This window comes from Citrus clementina, unplaced genomic scaffold (genome assembly GCF_000493195.1).
Source record: "Citrus clementina cultivar Clemenules unplaced genomic scaffold, Citrus_clementina_v1.0 scaffold_5, whole genome shotgun sequence".
Taxonomy (NCBI): Eukaryota; Viridiplantae; Streptophyta; class Magnoliopsida; order Sapindales; family Rutaceae; genus Citrus; species Citrus x clementina.
In genome coordinates, this window is record NW_006262201.1 from 11,192,576 (window position 1) to 11,208,746 (window position 16,171).

The following is a 16,171-nucleotide window of genomic DNA, read 5'->3' on the forward strand; positions in this document are numbered from 1 at the left end:
CCTATATTTTATAAGAAAATTGAATAGATACTATAAGTTGTAAATTTTTATATATAGGTCCTTTTTTGAGATAAAATCATAAAATGACTTTTGAAAAACAATTTTACTGTTATTATTATTATTACTTATTAATGTCATTATTATTATATTAATATTATTATGATTAAAATTTATTATTTTAATTGTTATGATTGCTTTAATTAGTCATTATTATTATTTATTGATTTTATTATTGTCACTGTTATTAAAATATATTATTGAATTATTATTAAATATTGTTAATATTAATAAAATTTATTAATTTTATTATTCTAATTATTATATTAATATTAATGTCGTTGTCGTCATCATCATTATTAAACTTTATAAATTTTTTTGTTTTGACTTTTAAGTAATACTACTGTCATTATTATTATTTTACCTTAATTAAGCATCAAATATATTTTAATTATTTTTTAAATTTTTTATAATAAAAAAATAAAAAAATAAATTATACTGTTTTAAATAAATATAATTATTTTTTAAATTTTTTATAATAAATAAAAAAAAATAAATTATACTGTAATATTATTTTATTATATCATATTATATTTATTTAAAAATAATTAATATGAAAATAATAATTTAATATAATTAATAATAAATTTAAAAAATTTTAGTTTAATATCAGTACAAAATTAATGCAGTACAGGATAATACCAATTACCAAATGTTGTATAATATTATTATAATTATTATAATATACTAATAATGTAATATAATATAATATAATACATGTTCATTACATAATACAATACAATATAATATAATATAATGTGCCAAATGGATTTTTAACGTTTTGAGTGATAATGGTCTAGAGGGATGTAGAAAAAATAAAGATAATCATGGCAAATCTTTTGCAATGGTTGATTAGCTATCATCACAAAGTTTAGGCTAATACAATAAAAATTAAGCAACTACCCTATATTTAAAAGAGCATTTAAAAACCAATAAATTTACTATTTAATTATTTTTAATCAAGAATAAATAATAAATTAATATTACAACAAGATTCATAAGCTCAAATATCTTTAAAAAATGATAATTCTCAAGAAATATGAAGCTCAAATGCTTTTGAAATATTCTTAAAAAAAATAAACTAGCTTCCTTTTATATTATTCTTTGTTTATCTTTCTATAACTTTGTTCGGCTATATATATATATTGACATTTTATAGGTAAACTAACATATTGTATGTATAAATAAACTAACATGTTAACTAATGCTAAAAACAAAAATGTAATAAAAAAGTAAAATTTTGAAATATTATAATAATAAAATTTTACAACCTAAGACTTTTTACATGTTTCTTATTTTAAAATTTCACTTTTATTTTATTTTATAATTTTCTAAATTATCAAGGTTAATAACCTATGTTCTGAATACATATTCAGTTTATTTATTTTACATTAAATATATATTATATAACTAAAAATATTATTTACATTTATCAAATTTTCATGTGTTTAAAATTTTTATGTGATATTACATTATTATATTTACACCATCAATCACTTTTATGATCAAATTAAGTCAATGGATCAAACTTTAAAAAATTTAAGACAAAAAAAGTTATGTAAGTGAATATTTAAAAACTTTTAGCTTTTATGATTTTGTAATAAACATTAGAGGCTTAAGTGTCAATAACCAATTGAACACATCCTGGCCATTGAACACTTTAGCCATTGATCCATTGGCTGAGTTGAAAAAAGACAAAATTGGGGTACCGTGCAACTGTTGCACGGTAGGCGGACCCATATTTCATATAGTATAAGAGCAATGCGAAAATAATTAGTATAGGTTTTTAAAGAGAACTGATATTAATATGTTAATAGATTAATTAGTAAATACAGATTTAGATATACTATTGTCCGCACTAATTATAAGAGCCTACCACTACTACTCTTTGATTGTATTCAATTTTTCTTGTAAGCTCAAGTGTTATTTATTTATTTATTTGTTTGTTTTTGCCTATTTTGTGTGGCTACTCTTTTAAATTTTTAATATTAAATTCTTATCTTTGAATGAAACTAGACTAATACTTCAAGTTCTGAGGTGAAATTGATAGATGGTACAATCTATTGCAGAAGCACGAGGTTGAGCAATTACTAATACTGCAACTTTTAGATAAATATAAATGTAGTGATAAACAAATGCAAAGTAAATAGGACACAATAATTTACGTGGTTCGGCATAATGCCTACGTCTACGGACAAAAATTAGAAGATAATTTTACTAACAAATAAGAATTTACAAAAGTGGAAAGAACTCACAAAACCTACAACTCCAATACACCCAAACGAAACCTCACTAGAATACTCAAGTGAAAGTTCCCTCAAATTCTCTCAAAGAGCTCACTTACAATTGCTCTCTACTTCTCACAAATTGGGATGCTTTACAAATGCATTATACTCCTCTATTTATAGGCAAAGCTTACAATATGAATGCATGAAAAAAACTTTGGCCATTTTCAATTTTGATGGCTTTGGTGTGACTTTTGGTGAAGAGATCATGCTAGCTCAACATAGGTGTGCTTGAAATTTGCATGCTAGGAATTTGTCTTCAAATTTGCCTCTCCAAAGTTGAATGCATGCATGTGAATTTGAATTCCAATTTTGAATTTTCCAACAATTCTTCACCTCGACGAAGATTTTATCTAAATCTGAGTCGACTATCACCAAACCATCCTCCAGTCTTTGTCTTCTCTAACTATTTTGAAACTTGTAAGATATTGATCAAGTTTAGATCGTCGTCACCACCTTAGTAAACATATCTACGGGATTCTATGCAGTCTTGATTTTCAAAAGAAGAATCTTTCCCTCATTAACAATTTCTCGTAAAAAATAAAATCGTACGTTGATTTGCTTCGTACGCGCATGATAAACTTGGTTTTTTGTTAAATAAATAGCATTTTGACTGTCACAATACACATTAATGTGCTCCTGTGCAAATCCTAAGTTTTCAAGCAAGCCTTGTAACCAAATAGCCTCTTTAACAGCCTCTGTAATTTCCATGTACTCTGTGGTGGACAGTGCAATTGTAGACTATAGTGTAGATTTCCAACTGATTAGCTCTCCAGCAAAAGTAAATACATATTCGGTGGTTGACCGTCGTTTGTTCAAATTACCAGCATAATCAGAATCAACATACCAGATCACACCTTGACTAAGTGTATCATCTTGCTCAAATAGTAAACCAACATTTACGGTCTTCTGAATGTACCGTAAAATCTATTTTCACAGCTTGCCAATATCCTTTACTAGGATTATGCATATACCTACTCACTAGACCAACTACATGTGAAAAATCAGGCCTTGTACATACCATTGCATACATCAAGCTACCCACTGCATTTGAATACGGAACTTGTAACATGTATTCTCATTCCGCATCTGTTGAAGGAGATAATTATGCAGGAAACTTGAAATGAGAAGCCAACGGAGTACTTACAGGTTTTGTTTGTTCAATCATGTCAAACTGCTATAGTACTTTCTTTAAATATTGCTTCTGAGACAAGCTTACTTTGCCACAAGCTCTATCTTTGCATATCTCCATGCCAAGAATCTTCTTACCTTCACCTAAATCTTTTATATCAAACTCTTGATTGAGTTGAGTCTTCAACTTCTTAATCTCATTTTTTCTCTTTGATGCTATTAACATATCATCGACATACAATAGCAAATAAATGAAAGATCCTTCTTGTAGCTTGTGAAATTACACACAATGATCAAATTTATTTCTTGTGTACCTTTGTCCTTTCATAAATCTATCAAATTGCTTGTACCATTGCCTTAGAGATTGTTTCAACCCATAAAGCAACTTTGTTAATTTGTAAACCCAATTTTCTTTTTCTAGCAACTTTGAATCCATCAGGCTGAATCATGTAGATTTTCTCTTCCAAATCACAGTGTAAAAATACAGTTTTTACATCAAGTTGAACTAGTGCAAGATCAAATTGCGAAACTATGGCTAGTAAAATTCAAATAGACGAGTGTTTCACAACCAGAGAAAATACCTCATTGTAGTCTATTCCTTCCTTCTGAGTGTAACCCTCCGCTACCAATCTAGCCTTGTATCGAATTTTTTTTCTTTTTTTTGAGGAAATCCTTCTTTTTTTACATATAGGCATTTGCACCCAATCACTTTTTTTTTCCTTGAGCAGTATAACTAACTCCCAAGTTTCATTTTTGTGAAGAGATTGCATTTCTTCATTTATTGCTTTCTTCCATTGTATACTTTCTGGGTTACTTATAACTTCTCTATAAGTGGAAGGAACATCATCATTTACAATTGGAAGTGCATAGGCCAACATATCAGCAAAGCGAGCACGTTTGTGAATCTCTCTGCGTGGCCTTCTATATGTAATTGAATCTTGTTGTTGTAAAGGTTTCTAGGTCAAAACCTCTTCATCATCTTCAGTTGATGGAGAATCACCATTCGCATTATTTACACCAGCTGGATCAAATCTAACTTTTTCAAACTCCACCTGTTGTAAAATGATTTAGTCTTGTCATTCTCTTGAGAATCTTTTTGTTTCAACATGGCTGATTCATCAAAAGTTACATTTCTACTTAACATAATCTTCTTCGTAATAGGACACTAGAGACAATATCTTTTTATTCCACCAGTTATACCCATGAACAATACTTTCTTTGCTCTTGGGTCCAACTTAAATTCCTTTATATGATAATAAGCAGTAGAACAAAAAACATGTAAAGAATTATAATTAGTAGCGGGATTACCAGTCCACATCTCTATGGGTGTTTTCTCTCAATTGCAGCTGATAGCTAATGATTGATAAGATTGCACGCATATACAACTGCCTCAACTCAAAACTCCTTGCCCAATCTAGCATTGGACAACATACACCGAACTTCTTTAGTATAGTCTGGTTCATGCGTTTTGCAACCTCATTATGTTGTGGTGTATCTCGAACAGTGAAGTGTCGCACAATGCCCTCATCTTGGCATATTTGAAGAAATGGAGCATTCTTGTTCTCACCACCATTGTCTGAGCGAAGTCTTTTGACCTTTCGATCAGTATGAGTCTCGACAATTTTCTTCAATTTCATAAATATGCCTAAAACTTCGTTTTTATTCTTCATCAAATACATCCACACTTTTCTTGAATAATCATTAACAAAAGTAACAAAATAGTGCATACCTCCCAAAGAAGCTGTTTTGGTAAGTCCTCACACATCACTGTGAATATAATCTAGAATTCCTTTTGTACCGTAAATTGCTGAACCAAACTTTACCCTTGTTTGCTTGCCTAAAACACAATCATCACAAAATTCTAATTTGTGAGAATCTGTACCTTTCAATAAGCCTTACTTCACTAAAGTCTGTAAAGTTTTTTTACCAGCATGTCCCAAACGCATATGCCACAACTTGGTTGCTTCTGAATCTGTATATTTTTTAGAAACTGTTGATGCTGATCCAATAACTGTACTTTATTGGAAATAGTACAAGTTGTTTCTTCTTATGCCTTTCATCACCGCTAGCGCCCCAGCTACTACCTTCAACAATCCATCTCTCAAAGTGATTGTGAGCCTTGTAGATTTTGGGACTCCTAATAAGATGAGATTTTTCTTCAAGCTTGGTACATAGCAAACATCTGTCAAGACTTGGATTGAGCCATCATGATTCTTTAATTAGATTGTACCTATTCCCATAGTTTTACAAGCACTGTCATTGCCTATAAAAATAACTCCATTGTCTAGCTCCTTGAAGCTAGAAAACCAGCCTTCGCTAGGACACATATGATAAGTACAATTCGAATCCAAAATTCACTCATTTGACTGACATATCAACGTCATGCCAACCAGACTAAATTCTAATTGCTCATCATGCTCTATTACACATGCATCAGAAGTAGCCTTGTCCTTTTGTAACTTAGGACAATTTTTTTTCCAATGCCCTTTCTCGCGACAAAAAACACACTCATCTTTGGCAGGTCTCCCTTTAGACTTGCTTTTTTTCCAGGTTTGCGGTCTTGTGAACGACCTCTCGCTGTCAATGCTTTTATAACTGTATCTCTGTGATCTTTTGTATCTTTCTTTCTGGTCTCAGAGTTGTACAATGCACTGCATATAACATCAAATATGACATTGTCCTTCCCATGAAGCAAAGTAGTGGTGAGATGATCATATTCATTAGGAAGGTAATTCAACAATAACAGTGCCTTATCTTCATCTTTAAATTTCTCATCCAAATTTAGCAAATCTGCCAATATTTTGTTGAATGAATTCACATGGTCATTCATTGACATGCCATGTGTATATGTAAATCGATAGAGTTTCTTTTTCATTAAAGTTTATTTTCAAGGCTTTTCTTTATATACTTTTCTTCCAGTGTCTCCCACAATTTCTTTGCCGATATCTCCTTCATGACAGAGTATTTCTAATCTTTAACAAGATATAGACGAATAGCACTACATGCCTATTTATTGATCTTTATCCACTTCTTGTCATCCATCATGTCAAGTTTTTCTTCAAGAGTCAACTTCCAACTCTTGCTGACATAAGACATTTAACACCTCACATTGCCACATACCAAAATCATTGGTATCATTGAATTTGTCCACTTCAATCTTTACATTAGTCACAGTAGTCCTTGCTGATGACGATGGTGATGATGCCTCTGCCATCCTTTTTTATTTCAAATGATCGGTTTGTTCAAAAACTATTTACACTTGAAAAACAACCTTTATGATATTTATTTCACGTGAATAAATGCACCAAGAAAGTTCCCAAGAGAATGGAGGGGTCACAACGGTCCCACTTAAAACCCAACTCCTTACCTCTTATCGCCTTGTTGACAGAACTTTCCCAAACATGTAAAAATACACACTACTTACAATAGACTATCTCCCAAGTATAAATGGCCGTCTATACCATATCAATAAACAGTATCGTATTTGTAAACAGTTTCATATATGTGAACAATGTTGTATTCATAAACAGTACCGTATGCCCCAAGCACGAACCTTCTGCTTCGATACCAATTGTTGTTGAAGCACGAGGTTGAGTAATTACTAATACTGTGACTTTTGGAGAAATATAAATGTAGTGATAAACAAATGTAAAGAAAATATGACATAATAATTTATGTGGTCTGGCGTAATGTCTACGTCCACGGGTAAAAACTAGAAGATAATTTTACTAACAAATGGGAATTTACAAAAGTGGGAAAAACTCACAAAACACACAACTCTAATTCACCCAAATGGAACCTCACTAGAACACTCAAGTGGATGCTCTCTCAAATTCTCTCAAAGAGCTCACTTGCAATTGCCCTCTACTTCTCACAAATTAGGATGCTTTACAAATGTATTCTACTCTTCTATTTATAGGCAAAGCTTACAATGTGAATGCATGAAAAAAGCTTTGGCCATTTTCAAATTTAATGGCTTTGGTGTGACTTTAGGTGAAGAGATCATGCTAGCTCAATATAGGTGTGCTTGAAATTTGCATGCTAGGAATTTGTCTTCAAATTTGCCTCTTCAAAGTTGAATGCATGCATGTGTATTTGAATTCCAATTTTGAATTTTTCAACACAATTAGCTTACAAGCAACAAATTAAACTGATAATTAACACCCTTATGTTTGGTTGTCAATCATAGTTAGTTTAATTTATGGTCATCGCAGAAAACGCCAGTGACTTAAAGTTTTTTACACGTCAATTCCTTTTATTAAATCAATCAATTCCAAGTTGATTAAAGTTACATATTTATTGACGTTGTGGACTAAAATGTACAGAAGTGTTAGTTAAAGGAATTGATTGATTTTTACATGCCAAAATCGTATTCAAGGACTTAAATTAAAGGAATTGATTGATTTTCACATGCCAAAAGCGTATTCAACCAAAACAAAAACTTCAATTTGAACAAAATTGAAAACAATAATGATACGGCATGGAAGATTGTAAAGAAAATACCCTCAATCTACTCGGCAATAATATAGGACATAACGAAAAAATACGGTGGTAAAGGAAGATTGTAAATAGAGAGAAGCGGAAGCTGTCAAAGATTGTCACCGACGAAATAGAGAGAAGCCAAAGCCGTTGAAGGAGCTGGCGAAGTCATAAAGTGAGAGAAATAGAAAAACAAGAAAAAAAGAGAGCTTTTTATTTGAATTTTTCAGCCATATGGTCTTTACACTGTTAACTTTGAGTCACTTAACTTGGTGATGTGTCTAGAGCTACATCAAACGCCAACTCAAGTTGTACAAAAGAGTTTGCACAATAGTTTGTGGTTATATTATTATTATTTTTTACATTCATATATCTTAATTTTCACAACATCTTTGGGCTGTGTGGTTAAAAAATTTTATGATTGGTGAGTCTTCCCCTTACATCGCTCATAGGTCAATCTACACTGCAACATGTTGGGAAACAAACTCAAACAAGTAAGTACAATTAAAGAGAAACAAAACTCTTTACCTCTTTATGTGATTAAAATGGATGTGTACCGCAAAAAAATAAGCAAAAAAAATAAACCAACAAAATCCAATACAATAAACCAATCACAAGAGACATATATTTTACGTGTAAAACCCAAAATGGCAAAAAACCACGAGACTGTAGTATGATATAATCTTCCACTATATTAATGAGATTACAATACAAATTCTTCTCTAGATAACACTAGAGGTTAAATACATCAAACATTTCTACAATCTTGGTTTGCAGCAACAGACAAATTTCTATCTCTTTAACAAGTGGGTATCTCAAATAACAATCAACGAGAGGATAAAATAAAAATCAAGACTAGTTGATTTGTAGAGGCCGATGTCAAGATCTTACCCTTTAAATTTGACAGAAAATAAAATTAAATTCATCTTTTAATCGTCCAATCAACTATTCAAATTCTTATTCCCAAAACAAAAAAAAAATTATCATTGTCTTTTTCTCCCTCTCTCGTCTTTTTGTGATTGTGAATCTTGCTTCTGCCTCGACTTGTTCTTCTTTGTATAATGTTTTTAAAACCTAATTTTAATGGAAAATTTCATCTAGCCCTTTCAAGTTTTCTCTAATTGCTTAACTACCCATACTTATAAAGCCTTAGGCTTGAGCCACCCAAATGAGATGGACCTAACAAATCGTCCCCTCCAGATCATATGGGAGGCACTACCAAGCTTGCTTTCTGCATACAACTTTTCAGCTTCCCCTTGGGTAATGACTTTGTTATTATATCGAACCCATTCTCCGTTGTGTGAATCTTTCCAATCTGCAACTATTTTTTCTCAAGCACGTCTCATATATAATGATACCTCACATCAATATACTTGGATTTTGAATGGTATGTCGATTTTTTTATCAAGTGAATCGCACTTTAATTGTCGTAGCACAACATAACTGTCTTGTTTCATATGCAACTCTTGTAGGAAATTTTTCATCCATAAACTTTCTTTACAATCTTTAGTGATTGCAATATACGCTGCCTTAGTATGAGACCGCTTCCTCTGTAAAGATGAGCAAATATCCCGATAGAGATTTACTATAATTAACATCTCCTGCCATATCTGCATATATATTCACCTATAACATAGGTTTATCATCACCAAAATTTAAACATGCCTTGGAAGTGCCTCTGAGATATCTGAGAATCCATGTAATTGCTATCCAGTGTTCTTTAGCCAAATTAGAGAGAAACCAACTGATTATAGCAATGGCATGAGCAATATTTGGTCTTGTTCAGACCATGGCGTACATCAAATTGCCAGCTGGTAAAGTATAAAGAATTCTTTTCATCTCTCGCTTCTCTTTCTCACTTATAAGATAATGCTCGGAACTAAGCTTAAAATGGCCTGTAAGTGGATAACAAACAGATTTTGCCTTGTCCATGTTAAATCTTTCAAGAACCCTTTTAACATATGCATTTTAAGATAACCATAGCTTCCTCATTTTCTGTTGCAGGAAATCTTCATTTCAAGAATCTGTTTTGCCAGTCCCAAGTTCTTTACTGCAAAAAACTTGCTAAGCTTTTTTTCCAGATTTATCAATCTTACTAGCATCCTACCCAACATTCAATGTGCCATCTACATGAAGTGAAAGAACGATGAAATCACCATTACCAAATTTCTTCACAAAAGCACAAAGGTCATACGCAGTCTTGTCGAAGCCATGATTCTCTATAAAAGAATCAAACATCTTGTACCACTATCTTGGTGCCTATTTTATGCCATATAAACTTTTCTTTAACTTACATACAAGTTTTTCTTTACCTTTTGCAATAAACCCTTTAATTTGCGCCATGTATATTTCCTCCTCTAGGTCACCGCGTAAGAAACTTATCTTTACATCGAGCTGTTGAATCTCCAAATTCAAGTTAGCTATTAATCGCTGAACTACTAGGATAGAGGACATCTTCATCTAAGAGAAAATATTTCTTCGAAATCAACACCTTTCTTCTAATTGAAATCCTTCACAATTAATCTAGTCTTTACTAACTCATAATTGTGCTTCTCATTCAAGTATTTAATCTCTTCTTGTATGGTTTTAACCCTTTCACTTTCATCCTTGTGAGATATAGCTTTTTCAAAACATTCTTGCTCCCTTTCATCTGTAAGTATTACATATTTATGTGGAGGATATCCAGTAGAAGGTCGTCGTTCTTTAAAGGGTCTTCTCAATTCTGGCTTAATTGCTGGTGCACGTGATTCTGGAGGTGGTTGCTCAACTAGTTCTACTAGATCATCATTATTATCCTTTCCAGATTCCCCATGATCATTGTGAACTACATGTGAAGAAACTGAAGTTGGAATGACAAGAATATCTAGAGATGACTAAGAATGGTTACTCTTCTCCACATCACCTACTATTTGATCTTTTAGAAACATAACATCTCTACTTCTGATTAATTTTCTTGCCATTGGATCCTATAATCTATACTTAAATTCTTCATGTCCATAGCCTATGAAAATACATTCCTTAGCTTTATCATTAAGCTTCGATCTCTCATCTTAGGGATGTGAACATATGCTCTGAAACTAAAATACTATCAAATGTTTATAAGAAACAACTTTCTCGGTCCAAACTCTCTCAGATACATCACCATCTAATGGAGCTGAAGGATAAAAGTTAATTAAGTCAACTGAAGTACGTATAGCCTCTGTCCAGAAAGATTTAGGAAAATTAGAATAAAAAAGCATACACCTGAAATATTTTATTCATCGTTTCTACAACATCATTCTGCTGAGGGGTTTTTAGTACAATCTTTTTAAGTTTTATTCCATGAGATCTGCAATACTACTTAGATGGTCCTCTGTATTCACTACCATTATCTGCCCTGACATATTTTAATTTTCTTCTTATCCCTCTCTCAACATAAGCATAGAAAAGCTTAAATTTATTAAGCACCTAGTCTTAGATTTCAAAGCAAAAGCCCACACTTTTCTAGTCATTAATAAAAGTCACAAAATAAAGTACACTTTCTATTAATTTACTTTGTATCATGCAAATATCAGTGTGAATCAAATAAAAAATTTGTGACTTTCTAGATGGAAAAAAGCTTTTAAAAGCTACTGTGTTTCTTTCCAGTTAAGCAATAAATATAAGTCTTGAGGGACATACCTATAAAGCTGGGTAGAAATCTTTTCTGGCAAGAGTTTCTAAACCTTTCTCACTAATATGTCCAAGCCTTTTATGGTACCTCTTTATATCAAAATCTTTTACAGCCATATTTACATCTTCTTTCTTGAATTTGGTTTCTATCACATACAAAGTATTTACTTTTTTCTCTTTAGCTAATACTAGGGAGCCTTTGGTGAGCTTTCATTTTTCATCTCCAAATTAATTAATATAACCATCATCATCAAGCTTGCCTGTAGAGATTAAATTAAGGTAAATATCTTACACATGTCTGACATCTTTAAGTAGCAACTCACGATGTGTAGTAACATGAAACCAAGAACCCGAATCAATCATCCAATCGCTGGTATGACAAGTGAGATTTACAAATCTCTCATCATAAACAATATTCATATCACTATCAATTATAGCTACAATGTTCTCTTTGTCATTTTTTTTAGCATCACCATTTTTTTTTGTCTGTTCTCTTTTCCACAATCTACACTCTCTTTTAACGTGACCTATTTTTTGACAATGAAAGCACTTGACATTTTTCCTCTAAGACTTGGATTTTCCTCTAGGATTATCATTGTTCTATGGGCAGGAATTTCTACTTTGGCTTATCCCCTGCCTTTTTTGCTTTTCTGAAATAAGTTCACCTAACTTAAAGGGAATTGCTTCAACACACTTTCTTTTAAATTCTTCATTCCATAGCCTATTTGTAACCATATCCAAGGTTAATTTCCGACTTGGCCCTGAATTATTCACCAACACCACTACTGTCTCTTAACTGTCAGCCAAAGAACTAAGTTATAACAGCGCTTGTCACTCATCATCTAAGACAATATTCATAGTAATCAACTGATCAACTAAGCCCTGAAACTCACTAGTGTGTTTAGTTATACTACACTCTTCCTTGTATTTCAAGTTAACAAACCTAAAGGGATGAAATGCGACATTTTGACATCTAATGCAAGGACACCCTATAATATCACCATTATTAGAGTTTTCAAGAGCAAAATCAACAAACATATTCACCCCAACTATCCAACTCTTATCCATTTTTTAAACCAAATGAGATCGTGACACAAAATATCAAAACATGCATTCAATAACATGCAGAAAACATGCACATATAACATTTTTTAATTCATATTATCTACTATTGATCTACTTCAATCATTGTAAGTGAAATAAACTAAATAACATATCATCATTGTTCTGGACTAGTTTACATAAATTTAGTTGTCATTGAGCTTCATTGTTCAATTTTAATTTATTTCAAATTATTTTAAAGCTTCATAGCAATAACTTATTTCATGTCAAATATCAAAGCTATTGAATAAGGTTGTCATAGCCAATAAAAATATATGTGAAACATGCATATACTAGCAAAAATCTCATGATAAAATTCCAAACAAAATATGTAAAAAAAAAAACCTATTATGAGCAAGAGTTATTGACCCCACCATAAAATGTAAACAAAATCCATCCAAGTAAAGCAAGCGTTGTGTTAAGCAAAAGAAAAGGCAATAGGAATTAATCACTATACCTGCTAGCTATAGTTTTAATGTTTTTGCTCAATTGAATATGACTATGCACAATTTTAAAGAAACAAAAATCATAATAAAATGCTTTATTTCTGTTTGTGTATACATATATGCTAATATAATTCCAAAATATATAATATATTGGAAAAAATCATCACCAAAATAATTTCTGAAAGTAACTCATTCAATGTCAATAGGTTTAGAAAAAGAAACAAAAACGGAAAATGATAAAAACAAATCAATCAATAGGAAAGGTATAAATTTTCATGATACTAATAACATCAAAGTAGGCATTCACGTCTTATTCTGATATGAAACATAGATATTCACAAATAATATCATCATAATTTCACTTTTTAGAGAGCAATTTTTCCATTAAATGAAAAAAATAGTATTTGATATTAAAATTCACAGCTATTGTATAAGATTATCATAGCTACAGAAATAGTAATCAAACCAACACAAATATATGCAAAGCACGCATCCACCAACTAGCCAGGATGCATTCAAATATATAAAGGATCACAGTTGAGAAACATAATAACAAAAGGTAGTATGATTGAATCACTTTGCCTATTGCATTGTGACTACCCTTGAATAGTCTTGCTTAGCTAAAACGCTCTTGTCTTTAGTCTAAAGCAAAAAAAATCAAAAATCAAAACCTCAATGCGAAACTTCAATAGAAAAATGTTAATATACATTGCTAAAGGATGCATGTTGATAACTCCATGAAATGAGAGTTATTATGACAATTCTACACTTAAATCAAGATCATTTAGAGAGTAAATAATGTCTTTTTATTACATTTTCGTTACATTTTGCATAAATATTTCTTTTAGTTTAGTCTTAATAAGTTTTACTTAATTTTGAGTAATTTGTGCTCAAAACATATGCATAATTGTAGGTTTTCAGAAGCTTATAATTCATGAAAAGGATGCGGATGCAGTAGGATGGCAAAAGGGAGGAAGAATATGGCCACCAAAAAAGTGACAAAATCTGGAGCAGTGCCGTGCTGTAGCAGATGAGGGAGAAGCCATTGCTGTAGCAATCCTGGAACAACGACAGAGAAAGCTTAGCGCGGGATATCTGCAAAATAACGATCTGCAGTTTCCTAATTTGACTCATGCACGCCCTATGCCTTTATTTACCCTAGTTTTCAATTATAAAAAGGGGCGCACATCACATAAAACAACGGCAAGGAATTAATATTGAAAAAATCAAGGGAAAAAGAGGAAAACAATTAGAATTCAAGGGAATCGATTCTGCATTAGAAAAGAATCCAGCAGAGTTATTTGGATTCAATCTTTATCGTTCTCCATTTGTTCTTTTCTTTACTCTTGATTGAACTGATGTATTCTATAACCAATATTTTGCTGTTTGGTTTTCTTTTTCAAAGTATAAACTAAACTTGCTTGTGGTTGAGTGACAAATAATCTAAATGGGTTTTTGACTATTCTTATGAGTTCCTATATAATTGCTGTAGCATTTTACTCTAATAGCTTTGATTATAACTGTTGTTTCTGTTGACCACCTATTTAATGGTTTAAGTTAAGATAAAGTTGCAAAAGGGCTTGTCTTAGTCGATTTTATTAGAGTAATACTTGATATTAATTTGAGTTTCTTGGATTAAGGTTATCTTGAATCCCATAAGGGTTATACTTAGAGTTAAGATTTGTGAAAAACTAGACATAGGTATTTACCTTGTAAGGTAGAGAGAGAAGACGCTTATAATGCCATGCCTTAAGTAGAATAGCAACTGGTCATTGTTAAGATATTTAAAGGTATGAGAGATCCAACATGCTACAGCTGAGGATGCAAAATAAATTATGCCCAATGCTGTAAGAATTACTGTAGCAACTGGTGCTAAGTTGATGAAAAGCAGTCAACTCATAAAGAGTTTGATCATTCAACTACTTTATTCTCTTTTGATTCGTCTACGTAATTTATTTAATTTATTTCATTAGTACGTTTCTTTATTTTATTTCTTTACAATTGTTGGGTTCAGTAGTAATCAACTTTAAATTTGTTCATCTTGAATAGAGTCAGATTGTACTACTGTGATTGTTGTATCATTTCTAGTAACATCAATCCTTGTGGAGACGATCTTGAATATTCATCACTTTATTACTTGTTGTGTACACTTGCACATTAGCATCAATAACAATTGAGTAAGAAATTAACCAACATGTTTTTAGCGCTGTTGTCGGGGATTGATTGTTATTTTCAAAGTGTGAAGTATATCTTAATAGTGTAAATTTAATCTGATTTGTTTTATCTATTGACAGATCAACACTTGCATGCGCAAAGACAGATATGTTGTATTCCAATTTGATCCTGAGATTGCAAGGACTGTAAGGAGACTGCGAAGAGAACAAAGAAATTCAAAAACTATTTCAGACATGGATAATCTGCAGGATGTGGGAACTTTAGACCCTCACTGGCCATTGCAACCTATCAACATTCAAAAGGAGTAGAGTGAGCATGTTAATTAGAGACAACAAGGCAACAACAATATCATTAACATGGAAAACGATAGAGACAGGGCTATCAAAGATTATGTTGTGTTAACTCTTCAAGTTGTACATCCTAGAATAGTCAGACTTGAGGTGGAAGCCGTAAACTTTGAACTGAAGCCAGTGATGTTTCACATGCTGCAAACAGTGGGTCAATTCAATGGACTACCAACTAAAGATCCTCATCTCCATCTTAAGTTAATTTTGGAAGTGAGTGACGTTTTTAAAATTGCTAGAGCAACACAAGATGCTTTAAGACTTCGGCTTTTCCGTTACTCCTTAAAAGATCGAGTAAGAACAAGATTGAATTCCTTACCATCTGATTTCATCATTACATGGAATGAATTGGCTAATAAATTTTTAATGAATATTTTTCACTAACCAAGAATGCAAAATTGAGGACTGAGATCACTTCCTTTCATCAACTGGAAGATGAGAGTTTATATAAGGCTTGAGAGAGATTTAAAGAACTACTCAAAAGGTGTCCTCATCATGGTAT

General features: G+C 31.7%; 1 non-coding gene across 1 annotated transcript; it reads right to left on the minus strand.

Moving 5' to 3' along the window:
• Window positions 1-16,064: 16,064 nt before the first annotated feature.
• Window positions 16,065-16,171, minus strand: LOC112098761. The gene has a single exon (XR_002905869.1). It is a non-coding gene; the product is annotated as a small nucleolar RNA R71 (small nucleolar RNA).